This window comes from Nicotiana tabacum, chromosome 9, assembly GCF_000715075.1.
Source record: "Nicotiana tabacum cultivar K326 chromosome 9, ASM71507v2, whole genome shotgun sequence".
Taxonomy (NCBI): Eukaryota; Viridiplantae; Streptophyta; class Magnoliopsida; order Solanales; family Solanaceae; genus Nicotiana; species Nicotiana tabacum.
Genome location: NC_134088.1, coordinates 117,849,079 through 117,862,316, shown reverse-complemented (window position 1 = coordinate 117,862,316; position 13,238 = coordinate 117,849,079). Strand labels below are relative to the sequence as shown.

Below are 13,238 nucleotides of genomic sequence, written 5' to 3'. Positions count from 1 at the left end.
TTAATTTTGCACAATTTATAAGAAAATATGTTTTTAAAAAAAGATTAGTCGTAGTAATTATTGAGAGCACAAACCATAGTTATATGACAAGCAAGGATGGTTTCAGTTGGTGAAGCTATAGAAAAAAGCACCTTTACCTCGAAGCGATGTGTTAAGAGTTCGAGTCAGGTTAAAAAAGCATATGATTCATTGGGTAGTACGTGTAAAATCATAAAAGAATCTGTCTTTTAACTGTATTGTTGTCCTGGCGATATAAACGCTTGAAGTGAATATTATAGGTATATACAACTGATTGACATCTATCAAAACATAACATATTACATAGTATAGATGAGTAACAGAATGTGCAATTTTAACAGTCAAATTTGAAAGATACTGTGCTAGTGCTAATAAATTGATATACATCAGTTTCTGTCGCGACTCCAAATTCCCTCTGTAGGATGTCGTGATGGTAAGCCTATCAATGCGGAATAAAAATTTAAATCTGAAATAAATAAGCTACAATTCAAACAATTTCAACTCTCACAACCCGATAGAAATAAGTCACAAGCTTCTAAGAATTTATCATCAATGTCTCTATATATATCAAGGTCTAAAGAAAATAAGGAAGCAACACAATAATGATAGAAGGGGACTCCGGAGTATGCGGATGCTGACAGATATACTTCGAAGTCTCCGTGTACATGTAACTCACTGATGTCGGTAAGGAGTACCTGGATCTGCACAAAAAGATGTGCAGAAGCGTAGTATGAGTACACCACAGCGGTACCCAGTAAGTGCCAAGCCTAACCTCGGTAGAGTAGTGACGAGGTCAGGTCAGACCCTACTAGAAAATAATAATTGCATGGTAAAATGTTTAACAATATAATAAAATAAAATGACAATGGAAATGAATCAAGTAGCATGTCATCATTTAATTAAACAAAATAATGGCAATTAATATCTCGTGGAATCAAAACAGAATTTCCTTTCAACTTTATGAAAATCACAACAAATAATCAAAGGCAACTATGGCCATAAATCAATATCAACAAGGGCATTCACGAGATACCGCCTCGTAGTCCCAAATCATAAATAAATTCACAATATCTCATTTCCTTATCTCATTGCGGGAGCCTTCACAATTTATTTGAAAGAAAATATTTTTTCCGAAATAGCATCCCGCATTTTAGCCATCCTTATCACACCGCATGACTTCTAGTAGTTTCCCCCTACTAGCTACGCGTATCAAGCCACTCTTATTTCATCGCATGCGTTTCAATACCCAGACCTTATACCACCGCATGCGTATCAATATCACAATATATCACAATTTGTACCTCAAGTGCTCAAATAATTTAACTTGCCAAAATAATTCAACAACAATATTTTTCCACAATAAAGAGCTCACGGCTCATGCCAAAATAAATCATCAATAATATTTTTCCACAATAAAGAGCTCACGGCTCCATCACAATGAGTACGAAAATCTTACAAAAATATTCAGGAATAAATAATTCAGGAAAATAATATTTCAAATTCTTTAATACGTTGCTTCAATATCAAGTTTAAAAATGTCAAATACTTCATATTAATAATATTTAATTTAAAGAAAATCAACCTTCAAATAATGCACAGAATAAAAGAAACCAAGTTTCAACTAAACAGGTAAAACAATTAGCAGGAAAAAGTCAAACAAATTTAAAGTATATATCTCAGATCAATGATGAAGAATATAACAAGATAAAATAATTTAATAAATGCGCAACAATGATCTACACAATTTAAAAATATAATCGTTCACATTTAGCCCGTGTACACACTCGTCACCTCGTGTACACGACTTTCAACACATTTCAATAATCACATCAATACCAATCCTAGAAAAAATTTCTCCCACACAAGGTTAGATAAGTCACTTACCTCGACTTGCTCCAATTTAACCAAGTAGTATGTTTTTTCCTCAATTTTCCGACTCTGATCGACTCGTATCTAGTCATAATTAATTCGATACAATCAAATAAAATTATAGAAATCAATTCCATAAGAAAATATTACATTTTTCAATAAAATCCGAAATTAGTTCAAAAATCGCCTGTGGGGCCCACGTCTCAGAATCCGGCGGAACTTATAAAATCCAACAACTCATTCAATTACGAATCCAACCATACCAGTTTCACTCAAATCCGACTCCGAATCGACACAGAAATCTCAAAAAATCGTTTTTATGAGATTTCTAAAAATTTTCCAAATTTCCATCTCAATACACTAATTAAATGGTGAAAACAATGATATATTCGTGTATATTGACCAAATCCGAGTTAGAATCACTTACCCAAATATTTTTCCTTGAAAATCTGTCAAAAATCGCTTCTACTCAAGCTCAAGTTCGTCAAAAATGGCAAATGGGACGAAATCCCCAGTTTTATAAACTTACAAATCTGTCCGGGCTGGACCTCAGTCATGGCCTTCGATCACTGGCCTTGGTCATAGCCCTCGATCCCGAGCCTTCGATCACTGGCCTTCGAGCTTGCCTTCAATCATGGCTCTCGAGCCTGCCTTCGATTATGGCTTTCGAGCTTGCCTCGATCCTCATCTCGATTTCTGGCCTTCGATTATTTTTGGGCTCGACTTCTGGGCTCGATTGCTCAGCAGAAGAAAATTTGCAGCAGCTTTTGTAGCAGTTGTTTAAGTCCCATTTTTTATCCGTTAACCATCCGAAACTCACCCGAGGCTCTCGGGACCTCAACCAAATACACCAACAAGTCCTAAAATATCATACGAACTTATTTGAAACCTCAAATCATATCAAACAATGCTAAAATCATGAATCATGCTCCAATTCAAGCTTAATGAAACTTAGAATTTCCAACTTCTACATTCGATGTCGAAACCTATCAAATCAAGTCCGATTGACCTAAAATTTCGCACACAAGTCATAAATGACATAACGAAGCTATGAAAATTTTCGGAACTGGATTCCGACCCCTATATCAAAAAGTCAATTCCCCGGTCAAACTTCCAAACTTTAAATTCCTATTTTAGTCATTTCAAACCTAATTTCACTACGGACTTCCAAATAAAATTCCGATCACGCTCCTAAATCCAAAATCACCATACAGAGTTGTTGAAATCATCGAAATTCTATTCTGGGATAGTTTGCACATAATTCGACATCCGGTCACTATTTGAACTTAAACTTTTAATTTTTCATCAAAATTCCATATCTCGGGCTAGGGACATCGGAATTTGATTCTGGGCATACACCCAAGCCCCAAATCACGATACGGACCTACCGAAACTGTTAAAACACTGATCCGAGTCCGTTTGCTCAAAATGTTGACCAAAATCAACTCAGTTGAGTTTTAAAGCTCTAATTCACATTTTAATCCATTTTTCACATAAAAACTTTACGAAAAATTTTACGGACTACGCACGCAAGTCGAGTAATGATAAATAGTGCTCTTCGAGGTCTTAGAATATAGAATTAATTATTAACTTTAAAGATGACATTTTGGGTCATCACAGTTTCACTATCCTGAGATTACATCATTAAACAGACTAAATCAAGATAATACTATTTTGAAACAAGAAATATACAGTTGCTTCAGCCTTTCTGCCTCAATACAATGTAATTTCACAGATCATTTTGAAACTCGAGGTATCGATAACAACTGCTGTAATGGTGCTGCTTGTAGAGTTTCAAGCGTTAAGTCTATTTCTGGAATTGATTCTGGCCCATCGACTGCTGGTTTGATTACAGTAATGAAGAGTATATTGTAGAAAATAGTGAAGAGTAAGAGACCAAAGGCTAATGAATTTAAGAAAGATCCTGAAAGATCTTTACTCTCTTCTGTCATTTGAAAGCTATCGCGGCTCAAATCCGAAGCTGCAAATGTTTCAAGAAGTATTTGGGTCAGGAAAATTGGCATCACAGACATGCTAATAAACTCATCATGTTAGTACCAATTATGTTAACTATATTACATATGAAAATTTGTGACGCCCATGACAAAGGGAGACTAATAGTGGCGAGTCAAGAAGAAGAACTGATAGGCTTTTATGGTAGCAAACTTCCTAAGAAGGGATACATATGATATCTGAGGCAAATGCCACATCAGAAAGGGAGAGGAAAGTGACGCGCTATATAAGACAAAGTACAAGTTTACATGGTATATGTGCTTTTGGGCTCGATGCATCATAACTCAAGGGACAAATTGGTGAGTTCTATTGGGCCAAAGGGGACAACAGGTACCATGAACTTAGACTGAAAAGAAAAAACAGATAGCTATTAAGGCGTCCTGCAGAAATGAATCTCATATCTTGAGTCAAAGCAAGATTATGTTTTTCTTTCTGCATTTATCTTCTTCTTTCCATGACTCTGAAAAAATGAGGCTATTCATGAGTTAAATTATTGCTTTAATTGAGAGTTTCAAATTCATTCCAATTTCCATAACAACAACAACAACAACAACAACAACAACCCAGTATAATCCCACTAGTGGGGTCTGGGGAGGGTAGTGTGTACGCAGACCTTACCCCTACCCTGGGGTAGAGAGGCTGTTTCCAATAGACCCTCGGCATCCTTCCCTCCAAGAACTCCCCACCTTGCTCTTGGGGTGACTCGAACTCACAACCTCTTGGTTGGAAGTGGAGGGTGCTTACCATCAGAGCAACCCACCTTGTCTTCATTCCAATTTCCATCTGAAGCAATATTCTTATTTGTGCATTAGCATTTTCAAGTGTTATCATCCTACATGAATGAAGTAGAGTCCGAAAGTGCTCAACAAAGAACCTGTTAATTCTCCCAAGTAGTGATTAAATTAGGATTGGATGCACAGATTCTTTACAAAACACATTGAAAGTAATTTGTCTTTCAATGCACAGATTCAAATAACAGTTTCAAACAGTCATTTGAAACTAATGACTGTTTAGCAGTGACAGGAAATGACTTAAGAATTGGATGTTTGTCTGGTGGTAGAAAGATTTGGGAGCAATAGAGATCCACATAGCTTCACAAGGAATAATATGTTAATTGCAGGAACAAATACAGAATATATGAAAGGGCAATTACAGCTTTTATGTAATCTTAAGTAAAATTGTCTATTTTGTTAAAGAGGTAACAAGCATTTTAAGGAGGACCAACAACCAGCCTCCTCTCTTTCTATTTTCCTTTCGTATCGTGTACCCCTTAAAATCCATAAGAGTATAAATCTGGACCATGATGTGTGTATAGTATACCGTGGAACCAAACATTGCACTGGACTTTCTCCTAATATACCTCCCAATGCCAGAATCAGAAAAACTATCGTTGACTGCTATTAAGATGAGTATGGACTATAGTTGAGCTTGAACCTAGTGTTGACTGCAATTGAGATGAGTATGGAAGAAAAATCCCAATGCCAGAATCAGAAAGGTAGAGATTAAGCCCATACTAGTGGTTTAAAGGCTTCCATCTGCAGCTACGGTTTTTAGGTTAATTGTCAAAAGTCGCACATCGGTGGATGACAATTTTGAATGGGAATTTCACCCTATAAAAGGAGGCCTAATGTTTAGGATTTAAGTACACCTCTCATTTGCCTTTTTTATCTTCTTAAGACATTTGTATCTTCTCTCTTTAGTATTATTTCACTTGTAATTTTGGAGTGGAATAAAATATTGATTGTGTCCGAGGAAGTAGGCAAAATTGGCCGAACCTCGTAAATTCTGGTGTTCTTTTATTGTTGTCTTATTGTCTTGTTTATTATTTAGTGGTTGTCATAATTTTTGGTATAGTAGTTGTGACTCATTCACACTATATACATTTGGCTTCCGCAACAATTGGTATCAGAGCCAAGGTACTGTCTAAGTATGCTCTGTGGTTGCAGCATAGTCTGATCTTCCACATCAGAAAAGATCTATCTTGATAACTGAGTCAAGGTTCTGTCTGAGTATGCTCTGTGGTTGCAGCTTAGTTTGATCTTCCACACCAAAAAGGAAATAATCTTGATTTGTGTCGTCAGCTACTAAATAATATTTGTGTCAAAATGGAAGACAATAAACAAGAAGAATCTACATCAAGTGTCAATAATACGTCATCGTTGGCATCTTCGCTTATGACAAGAATTGTGTCAAATGCGAAATTTGCGGTAGAAATTTTTGACGGGTCAGGACATTTTGGGATGTGGCAAGGCGAGGTTCTAGATGTTCTTTTTCAACAAGGGCTAGATCTTGCCATTGAAGAAAAGAAGCCAGATGTTATTGGAGAAGAAGATTGGAAAATTATCAATCGTGTTGCTTGCGGTACCATTCGATCCTACCTTGCTAGAGAGCAGAAATATCCATACACAAAGAAAACTTCTGCAAGTAAATTATGGAAAGCACTGGAGGATAAATTTTTGAAGAAAAACAGTCAAAATAAATTGTACATGAAGAAGAGACTGTTTCGCTTCACCTATGTTCCTGGTACCACAATGAATGAACATATTACCAGTTTCAATAAGTTGGTCACAGATTTGCAAAATATGGATGCAACTTTTGATGATGGTGACTTGGCCTTGATGTTGTTGGGGTCACTTCCTAATGAGTACGAACACCTTGAAACTACTCTACTCCATGGAAATGACGAAATTTCTCTCAGAGAAGTTTGTTCGGCTTTGTACAGCTATGAACAAAGAAAGGGAGAAAAACAGAAGGGCGGAGAAGGAGAAGCACTAATTGTGAGGGGTCGTCCTCAAAATCAAACGAGGACTAAGAAGGGAAGATCCAAGTCGAGATCTAGACCCAGCAAAGATGAATGTGCCTTTTGTCGAGAAAAGGGGCACTGGAAGAAAGACTGTCCGAAGTTGAAGAATAAGGCCAGACATAACAATGGAAAGGCCATTATGGATTCAAATGTAGCTGATTGTGATGATTCAGACTTCTCATTAGTTGCAACAGAGTTATCAACATCATCAGACATATGGTTGATGGACTCGGCTTGTAGCTATCATATGTGTCCTAACAAGGACTGGTTCGTGAATTTTCAAGAAGGAGAATATGGAGTCATCCACACAGCGGATAACAGCCCTCTTACCTCATATGGCATTGGTTCAATAAGATTAAGGAGCCATGATGGAATGATCAGAACATTAACAGATGTTCGATATGTACCGGGTTTGAAGAAGAATCTCATCTCTGTGGGAGCCCTAGAATCAAAAGGGTTCAAAATCATTGCAGAAAATGGAGTGATGAGAATATGCTCCGGTGCACTAGTGGTAATGAAGGCCAATCGGAAGAACAATAACATGTACCGCTATCGTGGTAGTACAGTTATTGGGACAGCAACAGTGACATCCAGTGATGACAAAGAGGCAGAAGCAACCAGGCTATGGCACATGCGTTTGGGACATGCTGGAGGAAAATCCTTGAAAGCTCTATCTAATCAATGATTGTTAAAAGGCGTAAAGACTTGCAACTTGGAGTTTTGCGAGCATTGTGTCAAAGGGAAACAGACAAGGGTTAAATTTGGTACAGCGATCCATAATACTAAAGGCATTTTGGATTATGTACACTCTGATGTTTGGGGTCCTTCCAAAACACCTTCATTGGGTGGGAAGCACTATTTTGTAACCTTTGTTGATGATTTTTCCCGAAGAGTGTGGGTGTATACAATGAAGAGGAAAGATGAAGTGTTGGGAATTTTTCTCAAATGGAAAACGATGGTGGAGAATCAAACAGGCAGGAGGATCAAGTGTATTCGCACAGACAATGGAGGTGAATACAAAAATGATCATTTCAATAAGGTCTGTGAAAATGATGGCATCGTCCGACACTTCACTGTCAGACATACACCACAACAGAATGGAGTGGCAGAACGTATGAACCGAACTTTACTGGAGAAGGTACGTGTATGTTGTCCAATGCTGGCTTGGGCAAAGAATTTTGGGCTGAGGCAATTACATATGCATGCCACCTCATTAGTCGTCTACCATCTGCTGCCATTGATGGCAAGACACCATTTGAAAAATGGTATGGAAAACCTGTTGTAGATTATGACTCTTTGCACGTGTTTGGCTCAATTGCATACTATCATGTGAAAGAGTCAAAATTGGATCCGAAAGCAAAGAAGGCTATATTTATGGGGATTACTTCTGGAGTCAAAGGATACCGCTTATGGTGTCCAGAGACAAGGAATATTATATTCAGCAGAGATGTTACCTTTGATGAATCTGCCATAACAGATAAGGTGACAGTTGAAGATGTCAAACAAACTGGTGGTGCATCAAAGCAGGTGAAGTTTGAGGGAAAATTTATTTTTCCTACGCAAGAAGCAGAGGAGGAAACAAATGAAGATTACCCTCTGGAAGAAGAGCCAGTAGAGAGAGAGATTCCAACTCAGGAACCTCGACAACAACTTGAATCAATTGCAACCAACAGGCCAAAAAGGACAATAACGAAACCTGTTCGTCTCATAGAGACGGTTGCTTGTGCAACCTCAATTGTAGCTGATGGTGTTCCTACCACTTATAAATACGCAATCCAAAGTTCAGAAGAAGATAAGTGGAGGATTGCCATGAATGAAGAAATGCAGTTCCTTCATCAGAATCATACATGGAAATTGGCCAATCTCCCGAAGGGAAAGAAAGCAATTGGGTGCAAATGGGTATTTGCAAAGAAAGAAGTATTTCCTAACCAAGAAGATGTTCGCTACAAAGCAAGATTGGTGGCCAAAGGATATGCTCAAAAGGAGGGAATTGATTACAATGAAGTATTTTCTCCAGTTGTAAAACATTCCTCCATTAGAATTATGTTGGCTTTGGTAACACAGTTGGATTTGGAACTAGTTCAGATGGATGTAAAAACTGCATTTTTACATAGAAACTTGGAGGAGGAAATCTACATGAATCAGCCAGAAGGATTCAAAGTTGCTGGAAAAGAAAATATGGTATGCAAACTTGAAAAATCGTTGTACGGATTGAAATAATCTTCTAGACAATGGTACAAGCGATTTGACAAGTTTATGTTGCGGCAAGGGTACAAGATAAGCAAATACGATCATTGTGTGTATTTGCGCAAACTTAATGATGGTTCCTTTGTATATCTTCTCCTATATGTTGATGATATGTTGATAACTTCCAAGAATTCGGAAGAAATTGATAAGTTGAAGATTCAACTGAAGGAGGAGTTCGAGATGAAGGATCTGGGTGAGGCAAAGAAAATTCTTGGCATGGAGATAATAAGAGATAGACGTTCAAAGAAACTCTGTTTATCTCAGAAAGAATATTTGAAGAGAGTACTACAGCGTTTTGGCATAGATAAGAAGACTAAGCCAATTAGTACGCCACTTACTCCCCATTTTAAGCTAAGTACTACTATGTCGCCAAAGGATGAAACTGAACAGGAGTATATGTCAAGGGTACCATACGCAAATGCTGTTGGTAGCTTGATGTATGCAATGGTTTGTACGAGACCTGACATTTCACAAGCCGTTGGAGTTATTAGCAGATATATGCATAATCGAGGAAAGGAGCATTGGCAAGCTGTGAAATGGATTCTATGGTATATTCATAGTACTGTAGATGTTAGGTTAGTTTTTGAGCAGGAAGGCAATCGGTCTATAGTTGGATATTGTGACTCAGATTTTGCGGGTGATCTGGACAAAGGAAGGTCAACTACTGGTTATGTGTTTACTTTTGCAAAGGCACCAGTTAGTTGGAAGTCTACTTTGCAGTCAACAGTTGCTTTGTCTACAACAGAGGCAGAGTACATGGCTATTACAGAGACTGTGAAGGAGGCAATTTGGCTTCAGGGGTTGCTAAAGGAGCTTGGTATTGAACAAAAAAATATTACAATTTTTTGTGATAGTCAAAGTGCTATTCAATTAGCGAAAAACCAAGTTTATCATGCAAGGACGAAACACATTGATGTTCGGTATCATTTCGTACGAGAAATCATAGAAGAAGGTAGAGTCACGGTGAAGAAAATTCATACTACGGAGAACCCTGCTGATATGCTGACAAAAGTGGTGACTGCGGTCAAGTTTCAACATTGTTTGGATTTGATCAATATTGTTGAACACTAAAGATTGAAGATGAAGACACAACCAAAATTTGTTATTGAGAGAAAATTGAAGATGTGGAATTTTGTCAAGGTGGAGATTTGTTGAAATTGTCAAAAGTCCACATCGGTGGATGACAATTTTGAATGGGAATTTTACCCTATAAAAGGAGGCCTAATGTTTAGGATTTAAACACACCTCTCATTTGCCTTTTTTATCTTCTTAAGGCATTTGCATCTTCTCTCTTTAGTATTATTTCACTTGTAATTTTGGAGTGGAATAAAATATTGATTGTGTCCGAGGAAGTAGGCAAAATTGGGCGAACCTCATAAATTCTGGTGTTCTTTTATTGTTGTCTTATTGTCTTGTTTATTATTTAGTGGTTGTCATAATTTTTGGTATAATAGTTGTGACTCATTCACACTATATACATTTGGCTTCCGCAACATCTTTTTCCATATAGATTATGTGTGTCTATTTGTTGTTTTTTGGGATGATTCCCAGCTAAGTTACTCGGACACGGGTGTAGGTGTCCGACATGGGTGCGGTTCTAGAGGTCGGATCTTTCGAGATGTAAATTGTAAGATTCGTGGATACGGATCCTAGTACGGATACGGGTGCAAGGATCCGGCTAAAAATAATTCAAAATATAAAAATATAAAAAATATTTCTAAATTATGATAAATTTTGGGGAATACTTGTGTATAGCTTGTAAAGTGTGATTTTTTTTTTTTTACTCTCAAGTTGTAGATAAGAAAATGATTGATTTCCTAGATAAGGTATGCTATTTTATTCAAATTTAACCTAATTTTGGTTTTGATTTCGGGAATTAAATTGTATATCGCCTAGAATTTTTTCGTCCGTCGTGGTCAAAGTATCCAAAATTGTTTGACCAGATCCGGTACGGATCCCATACCCACACCCATACTAGTGTCGTGTCAACACGGGTGCGGCACCTAAACTGCCATGTCGGAGCAACTTAGATTCCCAGGAAACAGAACTAAGCCTAAGAGCAAGTCAAAACTACGAGAAGGGCGCGAGAAGTTTTGTGAAGGTAGAGAGATTTTCAATTCAGACTTCAAGTTGGTGTGCCGCGTGTTAAGAAGGCAGAGACCGCCCCAGGCTTCGCCCTAATTCCCATCACGCATCATAGAAACATGTCGTGTATACTCTTTTCAACATGATAGTTGAAAGGTTAAAAAAGGAGTTAAAATATCACAGTTGATGTATAATGAATCAGAAGAGAACTTTAACCAAGCCTCGTGATCTGAATTTACTTAAGCAACAGTTCCCAAAATTGTCCAAGGCAATGAGGTTTATATTTGTCATTATGTAAAGAAAACAAGTTAGACTAATGAGTTTGAAAGACTAAGTATGTATCTCAACCTTGTAGAACAGTAGAAGTATGCACTTAAAGTTTCTTGAACCGTTGTAAGCAGAATCACTAAACAAGCTCACAATCAAATCTTACTGATATATCTTGTATGTGCTGCAGACAGTGTTCATACATTTTGAGGTTATCCTGCCTAAAAATGGTCAAAGATAGACATTGGTCTTTAGTGGAGTTTTAAAGTTTCACCTCTTATAAAAAAAACAAACCTTCAAACAAAAGGGTTGCTTAGATGGTCAGCATCCTTCACCTACAATCCCAGGGTCATGGGTTCGAGTCACCAAAGGAGTAGTAACTCCAACAAAGGGGAATTCAATTTTTTTTTAAAAATTCTAAAAAAAAAAAAAAGAGTCCAGCCCAAGCACTGAAGAGCAACCCACCCCTTCCTTAGAAAAGAATTAATAATTACGAAGATTTTTTGTCTCAAACCATTCAGTAATTTATCACTCTTAACATTGTCATACAGTACGCTTTTGGTCAAGGCCATACGGTTTCCCAAAAAGTCACACGCCATTAGCATTAAGAATATCTCGTAGATTCTTTTTTTTTTCTTTATCAACTTCCAAAGTGACACTCTATTCGCACACCCAATATATGTATGCTATAGACTGCCAGTGGACTGTGACTGACTATTGTTTTCATAGTATCTTGCCATTGTTAGTGGTTATTGATATTACTTTTTTCATCTATTTTCTAGTTCTTACGATGCTGGTATTATCTTTCTGGCATTTGTTGTTGTTACTGATCTATTTTTGGTTAGAGGGTCTTTTTGAGCCGAGGGTCTATCGGAAACAACCTATCTACTCCCTCGGGTAGAGTTAAGGTATGCGTACATATTACACTCCTCAGACGCGTGAGATTACGATGGGTGGTTGTTGTTGTTAGGGGTTGAATATCAAACTCCTCCTCACTAACTTAGAACATAAAGAAAACAATGGCTCTAAGCTCGAAAACTAGAAATTATCATAGAAACTAAAAAACCATACATTTAAAGCATAGCACATGACACATATTCATAATTTGATATCCATACACCTATGGCTACAAACACATATAACAGATGGGGAATTAAGTGAAATATTACCTCTAATTTTTGGAGGGTCAATTTGTTTCTGAGAAATGGACTGAAGTTTTTCATCAAGTTTTCTCAAAGCTTCACGGGCCTTATCTTGGTCAACTTCAAATTCAGAATCTTTTTCTACAGCTTCAACCAAAGGAAACTTTTTTCTTCTTTTTCTGCTGTTCTTGATTATACCCCATCTCTTTAAACCAGAACAAGAAACTGAGGTAATTGAATGGCTGAGGAAAAAGATAGAGGGATTCTGCAAATTGTTTGTGGGAATTGAAAGAGAATGGTGAAGATGCAGCATTTGAAACTCACCGTCACAAGGGGCAGAAGGTATATGGATAAAGAGGTATATTGCACTTGTGTTTTTTTGCTAGTAATGTTTGGCTTATTAAAAAATCTACTCTTTTGGGGGGTTATGGAAAATAGTGTGTGAAAATGTAGCTAATGATTATTCTACTCTTAAAATGACCATACAAATAAAGCCTTTAACATTTGTCTATTAGCAGTAGCCAATAAGCTAATATTTCAAATAAACTTATCCTTTGGTCTGTGGATAAAGTTATTCAGAATTATATATAATACATAGGTTGTACTACAAGAATTAATAACTTTTGAATTAGTAGTACATATACTATTTTTATTACTATTGGATGTACCTGTATAACATAAAAATTTATATATCTGACCCTAGTTTTTCATGTAAATAAAAATAAAAAGGTGAATCAAGATTGTGTTGGTAGTTTGTGTTTTACCTCCAAAACACTTTAATTATCTCATATTGA

At 37.0% G+C, this 13,238-nt stretch overlaps 1 long non-coding RNA gene across 1 annotated transcript; it reads right to left on the bottom strand.

The window, feature by feature from the left end:
* Positions 1 to 366: 366 nt before the first annotated feature.
* LOC107804946 (uncharacterized) lies at positions 367 to 12,954 on the bottom strand. Its single transcript, XR_012695047.1, has 3 exons — positions 12,472 to 12,954; positions 1,903 to 3,868; positions 367 to 719 (listed from the first exon to the last, which is right to left on the bottom strand). It is a non-coding gene; the product is annotated as an uncharacterized LOC107804946 (long non-coding RNA).
* Positions 12,955 to 13,238: the final 284 nt, after the last annotated feature.